The sequence below is a fragment of the Leopardus geoffroyi genome, chromosome D4 (genome assembly GCF_018350155.1).
Source record: "Leopardus geoffroyi isolate Oge1 chromosome D4, O.geoffroyi_Oge1_pat1.0, whole genome shotgun sequence".
Classification (NCBI taxonomy): domain Eukaryota; kingdom Metazoa; phylum Chordata; class Mammalia; order Carnivora; family Felidae; genus Leopardus; species Leopardus geoffroyi.
In genome coordinates, this window is record NC_059342.1 from 76,595,322 (window position 1) to 76,608,648 (window position 13,327).

The window sequence follows — 13,327 nt, forward strand, 5'->3', positions numbered from 1 at the left end:
AGAACAGAGTGCTCAGAACAGAGTGCTCAGAACAAAGTGGCTCATGTGGCAACTGCACAGCAAGCCTTAGCTGCGATTACTATTGACACTGCGGGAATCATCATCATCATTGTGTTTATTATTATCCAGTAGGATCTGCCACTGATAAAAAAAAAAAAAAAATCACCCTGGCAGGCAGCCAGGTTATATTTTAAAGAGTTCCAACCGACATGAGTTTTAAACTCCAGCTCTTCCTCTCCTCCTTCTGTGACCTGGGACAAGGTACGCACCATCTCTGAGCCTCAACCTCCTTATCTGTTAAATGGGCAGAGCACCTACACTTATGCATTTGTTGGGAAGCTTCAACTGGATCCTGGGAGTGCACGTCCTACTTCGGAATTTGGCACGCAATCTGGTACTCATCAAACGTGAGTTCTCTCCCTTCCTGTCTTGAATTTGTCTTTTCGTCTCCACCCCGGTTTCCAGAGTCCTGAATGGGACCCCTTCATGGCCACATCGGGAGCCTGCAAATTCCAGTTAGGTCTCCTCCACACCATCCTCCTAAGTGGTATTTCTCAATCATCACTCCCCAGCTTAAATAAGTAACTGCGTTTTCCAGAACAATAACACTTTGAATCTCCCTTCAGCTGATAGGCAAGGTCTTCTGTAGATGTTTCAGCTCCTGTTTCACCAGGAACACCTGTTTCCTGGACCCGTAGCCCTCTGGTCCCTAAAAGTACCCTGGTGACTCCAATCTTGAGTGACCTCAGTCAAATGCTCTTCTGAGTGTGCCTGGCATCTGCTAAATGCTCCATAATTGGAAGATCCTATACTATAGGGACAACTGGCTATATAATTTATTTTCCATCATTAGATGAGCTGAGCTAATCTTGTCCAGTCCAGCAGACAGAGAAGCTGTTTCCAACTTCTCTTGCATTCAGGACCAAAAATGAGGTACTAGGTTTTAATTTCAGTCACCCTTGCTGGCATTTCCTGTCCACAAAGATTAACACCCAGAGCTCAGCCCTCCTCATCCATCACTGGACATCACTGATTAAAATGCCCCCACTGCACACCCCACACCCAGCTCCCTGGTCCCTTCTCCAAGCCTCCATCCTGAACCCCATCAATAACAAACACATACACACAGATCAATTCACAAAGACCACAATAACAATAACCACAAAAAAGAAAAAGGTCAATCCTCCTGGAAATTAAATTTCGCCTAAGAAGAATTCATAATTACCAATGCACGAGAATTCTTCAAGACATTTGAGACTGGCGCCAGGGAGGGTGACGGAGAAAGTAGGTTATAAATGGCCTTTGTCAAGCTGCAGAAAGGTTATAAAACCGGCTACATTTTGTGCTTAAAAAGAAAAATCAATTTTCCATGTGAGTGAAGTGCTGTAAATATTAATACAAGCTCAGAGGAAGTCGCTGCTTGTCTCTAAACATTCAATGTCAGACAGGAGGGCACCTGGTCATGGGGTCATTTGGGAGCCATTTACCGGTCCTCAAGGCTGGGTCTGTCTGTCTGCAGAGATTGGGAATTAGCACTGGAAAGAATGGCTGACCTTCTCACCAGGTGACAGGAGGTATCTGGGGCACGGAATTACAGTTCGTCCCATCCCCTGCTGATTCCCTACTACTTTTGTTCTTTATAAAAGTATGTTGTGGGGGCACCTGCATGCCTCAGTCGCTTGAGCCGCAGACTTCAGCTCAGGTCATGATCTCAAGGTTCATAGGTTTGAGCCCCACATCAGGCTCTGTACTGACAAAGCAGAGCCTGCTTGGGATTCTCAATCTCTCTCTCTCTCTCTCTGCCCCTCCCCAACTTGTGCACGCGCGCTCTCTCTCTCTCTCTCTCTGTCTCTCAGAATAAATGAATAATCTTTAAAAAAATAAATAAAAAATTTTTTCAAAAGTATGTTCTGTAATCCAGATAAGACCTAAACACTTTCCCTGTTTTTACTTAGTCCTTACAGCAAGCCTATGAGGTCATGTGACAGGCTGAGAATGGCTACCAAAGATATGTTTCTGTCCTTATCCCTGAAACCTGTGAATATCACCTTCTATGGCCAAGTTCTGGCAGATTAAAGTTCTTGCATGAAGTTGACTACCTGGGTTATCGAGGTAGGTCTAAATGCGGCCATGAATGTCCCCGCAGGAGAGAGGCAAAGAGAGATCACACGCAAGATGAGAAGGCCATGTGCAGGCAGAGCTGAGATTGTAGCCACATGGCTATAAGCCAGCAAATGCTGCAACCCCCAAAAGCTGGAAGAGGCAAAGAAGCCACGTGGAGGGAAGGTGACCCTGAGAGCACCATGACTTTGGACTTGTGCCCTCTGGAATGGAGACAGAATACATTTCTGTCATCTTAAACCATACAGTTTCTGGTGCTTTGGTAGTCACAGGAAAGCAATACACGTTGGTAGTCACATTAGTCCCACTTTACAGATCAGGAAACTGAGGAGAAGTGGCAGGGGTGGGGCTTTTCAGGCTTTCTGGCTCGGTAGCTCTTAACTGATACTCAGGCAACTCACTGCACTCCCCTGTCACTTACTGAATGGTAGATTTTTCATCTTGGGAAGTCAGAGCAAAGATGGAGTTAGAGCTGACCTCACCGACTTACTGTAAAATTGAGGCTCAGAGAGTAGGAGGGTGTCCATCACCGCAAATCCCCCAGCACATGAGTAGAGGGTACACAGCCAGTCCCCTAGTCCCAGCTTGGGGCCCCATCCACCATACTTACTTCCCTTTATGTTAAAGCATTTTATGTCTGAAGACAAACTTGATGATGATTTACAGATGGGAAACTGAGGCTCAGAGAGGTGAAGGTGCTTGGATAACATAACACAGCAAATTAAAGGCAGAGCTAGAATTAAACTTGCATTTGATCTGTGACCATGGGAGAGGTGTTCTGAGTATATGAAGTGGGTTTTCCAATCACCATATGATCACCCCTTCATCCAGCGTGGACTTCATACCCTGAGTCCTTGTGGGTGGGAGAGGGCAGACTATATCTAGTAATGTCATTTGAGATTTGCAAATTATTTCAACTATTTCACAGTTTGTCATCTCTCTCCCCCCACCAAAATGCAAAGCTGGTAATACTATGGACCTTCCTGCCTTGTTCTCAGCTACACTGCACACTTAGCATAGCATCTGGAACATAGTAGCCGCTTTTTTTTTTTTTTTTAATAAACCATCTGAGCGCCAGACAGGATGTATAGTATGTCTGTGTGTTTGGGTTTGGGTTTGGGTTTCAATCCAAACTCTGCTTCTTATAAGCTGTGTAACCTCTTGCCAGTGACTCAACATCATCTATCTTTATGTGATTACTCTAAGGAGTAAACAGAGTGAAAGCCAGCATCAAAGATGGCCCCCAATGATGCCTACTACTGGTATTCACACCCTGTGTAGTCTCCTCCCACACTCTACCAGCGTCGGTCTGCATGACCAATAGCATATGGCAGAACTGATGGTATATCACTTCCAAGATTAGATTATAAAAGACTGAAACTTCTGTCTCCCTCCCTCTCTTTCATAGCACTGCTGTGGTGAAATCAAGCTGCCATGTTGTGAGCAAGGGACTGAAGCCTCTGGCCAACAGCCAGCAAGGCTGACCTTCCAGCAACACATGAGTAAGCTTGGAAACAGATCCTCCAACCCCAGTAAAGCCACTTCAGAGAACTACAGACCCAGCTGACATTCTGACTATAATCTTAGAGGGGCCAGACCCACCCGGCTAAGCCACTCTTGAATTTCTAACCCTCCAAGATTACGTGAGATGATACAAGCTTCTAGTTTGCAGCTGCTCAATTTGGGGATAATTTGTTATACAGCAATAGATAACTAATACAGTGAGACAAATGCGTCAAATGTTCAACACACACTCAGCAAGTGGCAGCTGCTGTTGTGGGTAATTTGAAGGAGCTTAGAAACTAGTTTGAGGGATAAGGAATATACATATCTGTCAGACAGAGGACTAGTAATAGAACAAACAAAGAAGCACAGCATAATTTGAATGGGAAAATAAAGTCCCTCCAAGTGTGAGTGCGACGGGGGGATGCCGGAGTGGGGAGGCCTTGGTCGGAGAAGACTTCCTCTTTGTCAGGAGCAGATGTCACTGAGCAAAAGGGACATGTGCCAATACACTAGAAACAGGAAGATCAGAATTCCTGCCCAGGCACGTCTGCTCACTTGCTTTGTGTGTCAGACATGTCCCTGAACCCAGCTGGACCTCAGTTTCCTTTCTTTAAACAGAGGGACAGCTCACAGACAAGAATGTGGGGGCTGAAGTCAGGCCTGATCCCATGCAGGTTTTGAGACCCTGAGCAAGTGCTTCACCTCAAAGAATGCCTCGGGTTCCTTAGGGAGGAATGGCCACTCTACTGGAGGCATTTCTGGAGACTTTATGAGAAAACCCACCTGAAGTGCCTGGCTCGGAACCTAGCACATAGTAGGCACTTAATCAATGAAGGACAAATGAACAAATGATAAATGAATGAACCCAACCCCCAAAAGAAAACCTAACTAAAACTATTAGCTTCTTTTTTTTTTTTAATTTTTTTTTCAATGTTTATTTATTTTTGGGACAGAGAGAGACAGAGCATGAACGAGGGAAGGGCAGAGAGAGAGGGAGACACAGAATCGGAAACAGGCTCCAGGCTCTGAGCCATCAGCCCAGAGCCCGACGCGGGGCTCGAACTCACGGACCGCAAGATCGTGACCTGGCTGAAGTCGGACGCTTAACCGACTGCGCCACCCAGGCGCCCCAGCTTCTTTTTTTTTTTTAACGTGTATTTATTTCAAGAGAGAGAGAGAGAGAGAATGTGTGCAGACGCATGTGAATGGTGCGAGGGGCAAAAAGAGGGAGAGAAAGAATCCCAAGCACACTCTGCATTGTCAGCACAGAACCTGATGCGGGGCCTGAGCTCACGACTGTGAGATCATGATCTGAACCGAAGCCAAGAGTCAGATGATTAACAGACTGAGCCCCCAGGCATCCCTAGCTTCTTCCTTTCTTATCTATATAAGTCTTTCATTGGATCATTCAAAATATATTTACTGAATACCTCCTCAGTGCTAAAAATGTATCAGTAAACACGAGAGACAAGGCCTTGCTATCATGGACTTTAAATCCTAGAGAGGAGACAAATGATTGGCAAGTAAACAGAAAATGGTTATTCCACGGAGGAAAAAAGTAAGATGAAGAAAGAATAAAGTGAGTGGGGATGGACTGAAGGAGGCATACACTCAACATCGGAGCAAAGCCTGAATAATTAGCCTCCTGGGTGAATACAAGCGGGAAGAATTTTCTAATAGGGAACAGGAAGTATGAAAGTCCTGAGGGAGGAGCAGTGTTGGCCTGTCCATGGAACAGAGGAGGCCATAGCTCAGTGAGACAGGGAAAAACAAGGCTAGCACAAAGCAAGGTGTGAGAGGTAGGCAGTGACCAGATCACTTAAGCCAGAGTTAGCACACTATAGTCTGCAGGTCAAATTCAGTCTGAACCCTGTTTGTTTGCCTTTTTTTTTCATATTTTATTTAATTTTGAGATAACTGTAGATTCACATGCAGTTGTAGGAAATAATATGATATAGAGAAACCCTGTGTACCTTTTGACAAGTTTCCTCCAATGGAAACATCTTGGAAAAAATATAGAAAAAATATCACCCCAAGGATATTTACATTGATAGTCAAGATACACAGCATTTCCATCACTACAGAAATTCCCCTTTTTGCCCTTTACTTCCACAATCACTTCCCACCCGACTCCTCTCCTTAATGCGCAGAAACCACCATGTTCTCCATTCCTTTATATCATAGAATTCTTCAGAATACATTATAGAATTTCTGTCACTTCAGGAATAGAACATAAATATAATCATACAGTATATGACCTCTGGGGATTGGCTTTTTTCCCCCTACTCAGCATCATTCTCCTATGCATCCAGATTGCTGATGTATCAATATTTACCTCCTTTTTTATTGCACAGTAGTATTCCATGGTGTGGACATACCATTGTGTGTGTAACCATTCACCCGATGAAGGACATGTGAGTTGTTTCCTGTTCTTAGCTAATATGAACAGCTGCTCTAAACATCTGCATACAAGTTTTTGTGTAAACTTAAGTTTTCACTTCTCTGAAAAAAATGCCAAGAAGTACAATTTCTGAGTCATAGGATAGTTACAGATTTAATTTTTTTTAGAAAGCTGCCAAACTGTTTTCCAGGGTGTCTGTGCTATTTTAAATCCCCACAGTAACGTATGAGTGGTTCAGTTTGCCACAACCTTGACATCATTTGATGTTGTCAATATATTTTATTGTAGCCATCCTGATAGGTGTGTGGTGAGATCTCACTGTGCCTTTAATTTGAATTTCCCTAATACTTATTGATGTTGAGTATCTTTTGTGCTCACCTTCCGTCTGTAGATCTTTTTCAGTGAGGTGTCTCTTGATGTCTTTTGCCTATTTTCCGATTGATTTGGGTTTTTTTATACTGTTATTTGAGAGTTCCTTATATATTCTAGACATTAGACTTTTGTCAGAGATGTGGCTTGCAAATGTATTTTCTCTCCCAGTTTGTAACTTGTCTTCTCATCTTCTTCAAATGAGCTTTCACAGAGCAAATGTTTTCAATTTTGATGAAATCCAAGTTACCATTTTCTCTTTTATGGATCATACTTTTAGAATCTGAAAACATTTTGCCAAGCCCAACTCTCAGAGATTTTCTCCTCTGTGTGTGTACTTTTCTAGAAGTGTTAAGGCTTTATGTTTCACAATTAATTCTGTGATACATTTCGAGTTAATTTCTGCATGAGGTGTGATACTTCCCCTGAGGTTTGTTTTCTTGACTGTGAATGTGCTATTGTGCCCAGCACCCTTTGTTAGAAAGCTCCAATTTTTTTTCCATTTAAGTGGCTTTTGCCTCTTTGTAAAAAACAACAACAACAAAAACACAAAAAACAAAAACAAACTGAGCATATTTGTGTGGGACATTTCTGGGTTTTCTATTCTGTTCCATTGATCTTTAGGTCTGTCCCTCTTACACACCTTAACATTGGGTAGACTGACTTCTTCTATTTTATTTTTCTTTTCAAAAGAAGTTTTGCTTAGGTGGCTCAGTCAGTGAAGCATCTGACTTCAGCTCAGGTCATGATCTTGCGGTTCGAGGGTTCAAGCCCTGCACTGGGCTCTGTGTCGACAGCTCAGAGCCTGGAGCCTGCTTCGGATTCTGTGTCTCACTTTCTCTCTGCCCCTTCCCCACTCGTACTCTCTCTCAAAAATAAATAAACATCAAAAAATTAAAACAAAAACGAAAGAAGTTTTGCTCATTCTAGTTCTTTCGCCCTTCCATATAAATTGTGGAAAAATCTTGTGTATATCCATAAAAAATTCATCCTGTCATTTTTGATAGGAATCATACTACAAATTTATATCAATTTGAAGAGAATTGAGATCTTTACTATGTTGAATGCTAATCCATGAAGAGAATATGTCTTTCCACTTAGATCTTTTAAAAATTTCTTTCATTAGCATTCCATAGTTCTCAGCATACATGTCCCATTCATGTTAGATTCACATCTAAATATTTCATTATTTTTTAGGCACTATAAATGATATTGCATTTCACCTGTCCCATTCTTGATATTGATAACTGGCATCTTCTCTCCCTTTTATCTGTATTCCTAGATTTTTTTTTCAATTTTCTTGATGTTTCCAAAGAATCCATTTTTTTGTTTCCTTGACTTTTATCTATAGGTTGTGTTGTTATTCTGTTTTTAAGTGCATTGATTTCCTTTCTTTTGCTTGCTTTGGGTTTATTTTGTTCTCCTTTTTGTAGGATCTTAGGTGGAAGTTTAAATTACTGAATTGAAACTTCTTTTCTAATGTATGCATTAATGACTATTAAGTTTCCTCCTCATTAAATATAAGGACCCAGAGAAATTACAATGAAAGGATAGCATCCCACAAATTCGCATATACTGTATTTTTATTTCTTTCAGTTCAGTGTATTTTTTTTTATTTCCCTTGAGACTTCCTCTTCAATCTATGGAGTATTTAGAAATTTGTTGTGTAGTTTCCAAATGTTTAAAGATTTTTCTGTTATTTGTTATTGCTTTGTAGTTTGCTTCTCTTGTAGTTAGAAAACACACCCTGTATGATTTGAATTCTTTAAATTTACAGAGGTTTTTTTAATGGTCAAGATACGATCCATCTTAGTACATGTTCCATAGGCACTGAAAAAGAATGTGTACTCTGTTGTTGTTGGGCAGTGTGTTCTATAAAATTAACTAGATCCTTTTAGGTGATGATGTTATTGAGTTATTCTATAACGTTGGTAATTTTCTAACTGTTCCATTCCATCAGTTGTTGAGAGAGGAAGGCTGGTGTAATCAACTATAATTATGGATTTATCCATTTTTCTTTTCAGTTCTATTGGTTTTTGCCTCACAAATTTTGCAGTTTCACTATTTGATGCATAAACATTTAGGATTGCTAAGACTTCTTGGTGGATGACCCTTTCAATATTATCTGATAGCCCTCTCTGGCTTACTTTATCTGATATTAACATAGCTACCTCTGCTTTTTGTTTGATTTGCATGTCTTTTTTTAAATGTTTATTTATTTATTTATTTATTTATTTATTTATTTATTTAGAGAGCAGGAGAGAGGCAGAGAGAGGGAGAGAGAGAATCCCAAACAGGAGTGAGGCTCAAGATCACAAACTGTGATCATGACCTGAATGGAAATCAAAAGTCAGACGCTGAACTGATTGAGCCACCCAGGAGCCCCTGCATATGTCCTTTTTAATTTACTTTCAACCTGCTAAAATCATTATGTGTGAAGTGAATTTCTTGTAAAAAGCATACCATATTTTTAAATCAACTCTGCCAATTTGTCTTTTGCATTTTTAAATCATTTACATTTAATGTGATTATTAGTATTTTAGAGCGTAAGTCAGATGTTTGATTTTGTTTTCTGTTCTCCATTTTTCATTTTACTGTCTTCATTTTCTTGTCTTCTTGTGGGCTATTCAAACATTATTTTTTAAATTCCATCTTGATTTGTCTTCAGTGTTTTTGAGTACATCTCTTTATATAGTTTTTGGTGTTTGTTCTAGGTATGCATAACTTATTACAGTCTATTCATGCCAACCCACTTAAGTGACAGAAACCTTACCTCCCTTTATGTCCCTTTATCTTCTCTCATCTGCAACATAATTTTCTTAAATATTCCTTTAAACACTTTTAGGACCACGTCAAATAGTGCTATCAGCTTTACTTTAACTGTCAAACATAATGTAGAAAACTCAAGAAAACAAGGAAGGTCTATTGCATTTACCCATATTTGTGCTGTATTCTTTCTTCCTTCCCAATGTTCCAAGATTCCTTCTTCTATCATTCCTTTCTGTTTGGAGAACTTCCTTTAGCCAGTTTTTAAAAAAGGTCTAATGGCAACTAATTCTCTAAGTTTTCCTTCATATGAGAATGTGTTGATTTCTCCTTCATTCCTAAAAGATATTCCACTGGGCATAGGATTCTGAGTTGACAGTTTTTGGGTTTTTTGTTTTTGTTTTTGTTTTTTTATCCAACACTTTTAAAATGCTGTGCCACTTGCCTCTGGCCTCCTGGTTTCTCAAGAGAATCCCACCATCATTCAAATTGTGTTTTTCCATACAAATCAAAACCACACTCAGATATCACCTCACGCCAGTCAGAGTGGCCAAAATGAACAAATCAGGAGACTATAGATGCTGGAGAGGATGTGGAGAAACGGGAACCCTCTTGGACTGTTGGTGGAATGCAAATTGGTGCAGCCACTCTGGAAAACAGTGTGGAGGTTCCTCAAAAAATTGAAAATAGACCTACCCTATGACCCAGCAATAGCACTGCTAGGAATTTATCCAAGGGATACAGGAGTACTGATGCATAGGAGCACTTGTACCCCAATGTTTATAGCAGCACTCTCAACGATAGCCAAATTATGGAAAGAGCTTAAATGTCCATCAACTGATGAATGGATAAAGAAATTGTGGTTTATATACACAATGGAGTACTACATGGCAATGAGAAAGAATGAAATATGGCCCTTTGTAGCAACATGGATGGAACTGGAGAGTGTGATGCTATGTGAAATAAGCCATACAGAGAAAGACAGATACCATATGGTTTCACTCTTATGTGGATCCTGAGAAACTTAACAGAAACCCATGGGGGAGGGGAAGGAAAAAAAAAAAGAGGTTAGAGTGGAAGAGAGCCAAAGCATAAGAGACTCTTAAAAACTGAGAACAAACTGAGGGTTGATGGGGGTGGGAGGGAGGGAGGGAGGGAAGGGTGGGTGATGGGTATTGAGGAGGGCACCTTTTGGGATGAGCACTGGGTGTTGTATGGAAACCAATTTGACAATAAACTTCATATATTGAAAAAACAAAACAAAAAAAAACCAAATTGTGTTTTTCCAGTAGATAAAATATCATTTCTTTCTCCTTGCTTTCAAGTTTTTTTCCTTGAAAAACTGAAATTTGACTATGATTGTTGGTGTGGATTTCTTTGTGTCTATCCTGGAGTTTGCTCAAGCTTTTCAAATATGTATATTTATGCATTTTACCAAATTTGAGATGTTTCCAGCCATTATTTCCTTTTTTTAAATATTAAATTTATTGTCAAATTGGTTTCCATACAACACCCAGTGCTCATCCCAACAGGTGGCCTCCTCAGTGCCCATCACCCACTTTCCCTTCCCTCCCACCCCCCATCAACCCTCAGTTTATTCTCAGTTTTTAAGAATCTCTTATGGTTTGCCTCCTTCCCTCTCTGTAATTTTTCCCCCTTCCCCTCCCCCATGGTCTTCTGTTAAGTTTCTCAGGATCCACATATTATTTCTTTGAGTACTTTTTCAGTTCCACTCTTTCTTCTCTCCTTCTGGCTCTTGAGACTGTTTATTTTATCAGTCTTTTCTCTTGATGTTCAGAGTGGGTAATTTCTATTGTTCTATCTTTAAGTTTACTGGTGATTTTCTCTGTCCTCTCCATTCTATTAGCCGAGTCAATCCACTGACTTTCAAAAAAATTAATTATTGTATTTTTCACTTCTATAATTTTCATTTGCTTCTCCTTTATATCTTTTACTTCTTTCCTGAGACTTTGTTTTTTTCATTTGTGCTTGAAATTGCTTAAGCATTTTTCTGATGGCTATTTTAACATATTTGTCATCAAATTCCAATATCTCTGCTATCTTCATAGTAGCATCTATTGGCCATCTTTTTTTGCATTTGGTTTGAGATCTTTCAGGTTCTTGGTATGACAAGTGATTCTCAATGGAAACCTGGACAACTTGGGGCATTGTGTTATGTTATTATGTTTTAACTCTGTATCTTATTTAAACCTTATATTTTATCTGGATTTCTCTGACACTGTTCCAATAGGGGAAAGTGGAGGCATACCTCATTACTACCAGGGGAGGTAGAATCCCAGTTTCCCCATTTGGCCTTCTTGGACACCATTGGCCACCAATGCAGCAAAGACAGGGGAGGATCGTATTATCAGATGGTATCAGTCTGGTAACAATGGGAGTCTAGCTTCCTACTTGGCCTTTATTAGAATGGGTTGGGAATGGGCCATGTTACTTCTATGATGTTTGGCTAGAGTGATTATTGTCTGAAGACTTTCTGTTTTCATAGGCTTCATTTTTCTTGGGACTTTGGCTGAGAAGAGAAGGCTTTGGGTTTGGGGTTTTGTTTTTTTTGTTTGTTTTTTGGTCTTTAAATATTGGCATTTCTGATTTGTTGGCTCCTTCAGCTCTAAGCTTGGGATATATGAGGCAAAAAGCAAACTCAAGGTATAGGGGCCACCATATCTTTCCTTGGGCCCCCCATGTTCCTAGCTGGTCTCCCTTTTCGCTATCTTTTATAGACTTATGTTTGTTTTTTATGTAACCTCCAGCATTTCTAGCTGTATTTAGCAGGAGAAAGACATCTATTTCCCAATGCCTGTTTTCCACAGTACTAAGAATATTTACATTTTTAAAGTTTTTTTTTTTTTTAAGGAAGAACATGAGACAAAAAAAAAAAAAAGACCACATGTGGCTTGCAAAGCCTAAAATATTTACTACATGGTTCTTTATACACAAAAGTCGTTGACCCCTGACTTTAGCCATGGGAAGGCATCTTGAGTTGATTCTAAGTACAACTGGAAGGCACTGAAGGTTGTGAAGTGATCTGGTGTGGTACTTTGAAGAGATTACTGAAGTCAGTGCATTCAGTTATCTGTAAGCACTTTCTTAGAGCTCACCAAAGAAGCCTTGGGAGGCAGACTCTGTGGGGCTAGAAGTGGGCAGAAGAAAAGGGGCAGGTCTGTGTCATAATAACCTCATTCCTTAGAAGGCTGCTCTTTTGCCAGAAGGTTTTCAGTAAGTGCATGAGAAACCCAGACCAGCTGACCTCCAGAACTTCACAGCCTCCATTCTGCCCCACCTCAGGCGAGGACCCACAGGAACACCCTGGGCCTGAGTCCCTGAGCCTTAAAGTCTTGAGGATCTGAGTGGGGGAGTGTTACAGGGGATTCTTCGCTGTTCCTGCAACAGACTGGCCTTGCCTTTCTCCTCCCAGCCCCCTCTCCCATCCCCTGTGCCTTCTTTCTCTCCTTCCCCGCCCGTTTCCAACATCACCAAGCCATTTGTTTCTGTTTGTAATTATGCATTTTAATGTTCATTAATTATGGAATGCAAATTGCTTCAAGTGCAAAATTGTCATGAGCTGCTCCACCACCCCACCCCCAGGTCTAGAAGGTGGACCAGCTGTTCTGAGCAGAAGGAAAAACAACCAACTTATAAGACAGAATAACTTTTCCCGGGGGCTGATGGACTCATACGACAAATAAACCTGGGGAATCTCCGGACTGGTGCTGAAGAAAGAACCCTGCCCCTCCCTTGGGCCCCATGGGGCATCAGTGTGGCATCATCCTTCTCTTCTGCAACCTTGGGCTTGAGAGACAGGGTGGGATAACAGAAAGAACTCCAGCCTCAGACCCAGACTCTTACTCACTGTCACCTGTGCTAGTCATGTTTCTCTGACCCTCAGTTTCCCCATCCGGAAAACCTTTCTCAAAGTGGGTGCGGAAGGCAAACAGGATGACAGAGACAAATAGCCAAAGCCTAGCAAGCCCTCAATAAATAAATGCATGTGAATAAGGATATCCAGAGCTGAGTTTCGGGTCTGCCTTGCCTCTCTCTTAACTGGCTGGGTGGCTTCAGGCAAGCACATCCGCCTCTCTGAGTCTGTTTCCTATACTGTAAAAAGAAGACAGTGGAAAACAGGAAGCTGGAGACGTCTCTTAGCGC

General features: G+C 41.0%; 1 protein-coding gene across 4 annotated transcripts in view; it reads right to left on the reverse strand.

The window, feature by feature from the left end:
- Positions 1-13,327, reverse strand: part of ASTN2 (astrotactin 2) — an 879,885-nt gene that overhangs the window by 326,044 nt on the left and 540,514 nt on the right. The gene's annotated exons all lie outside the window — the stretch shown is intronic.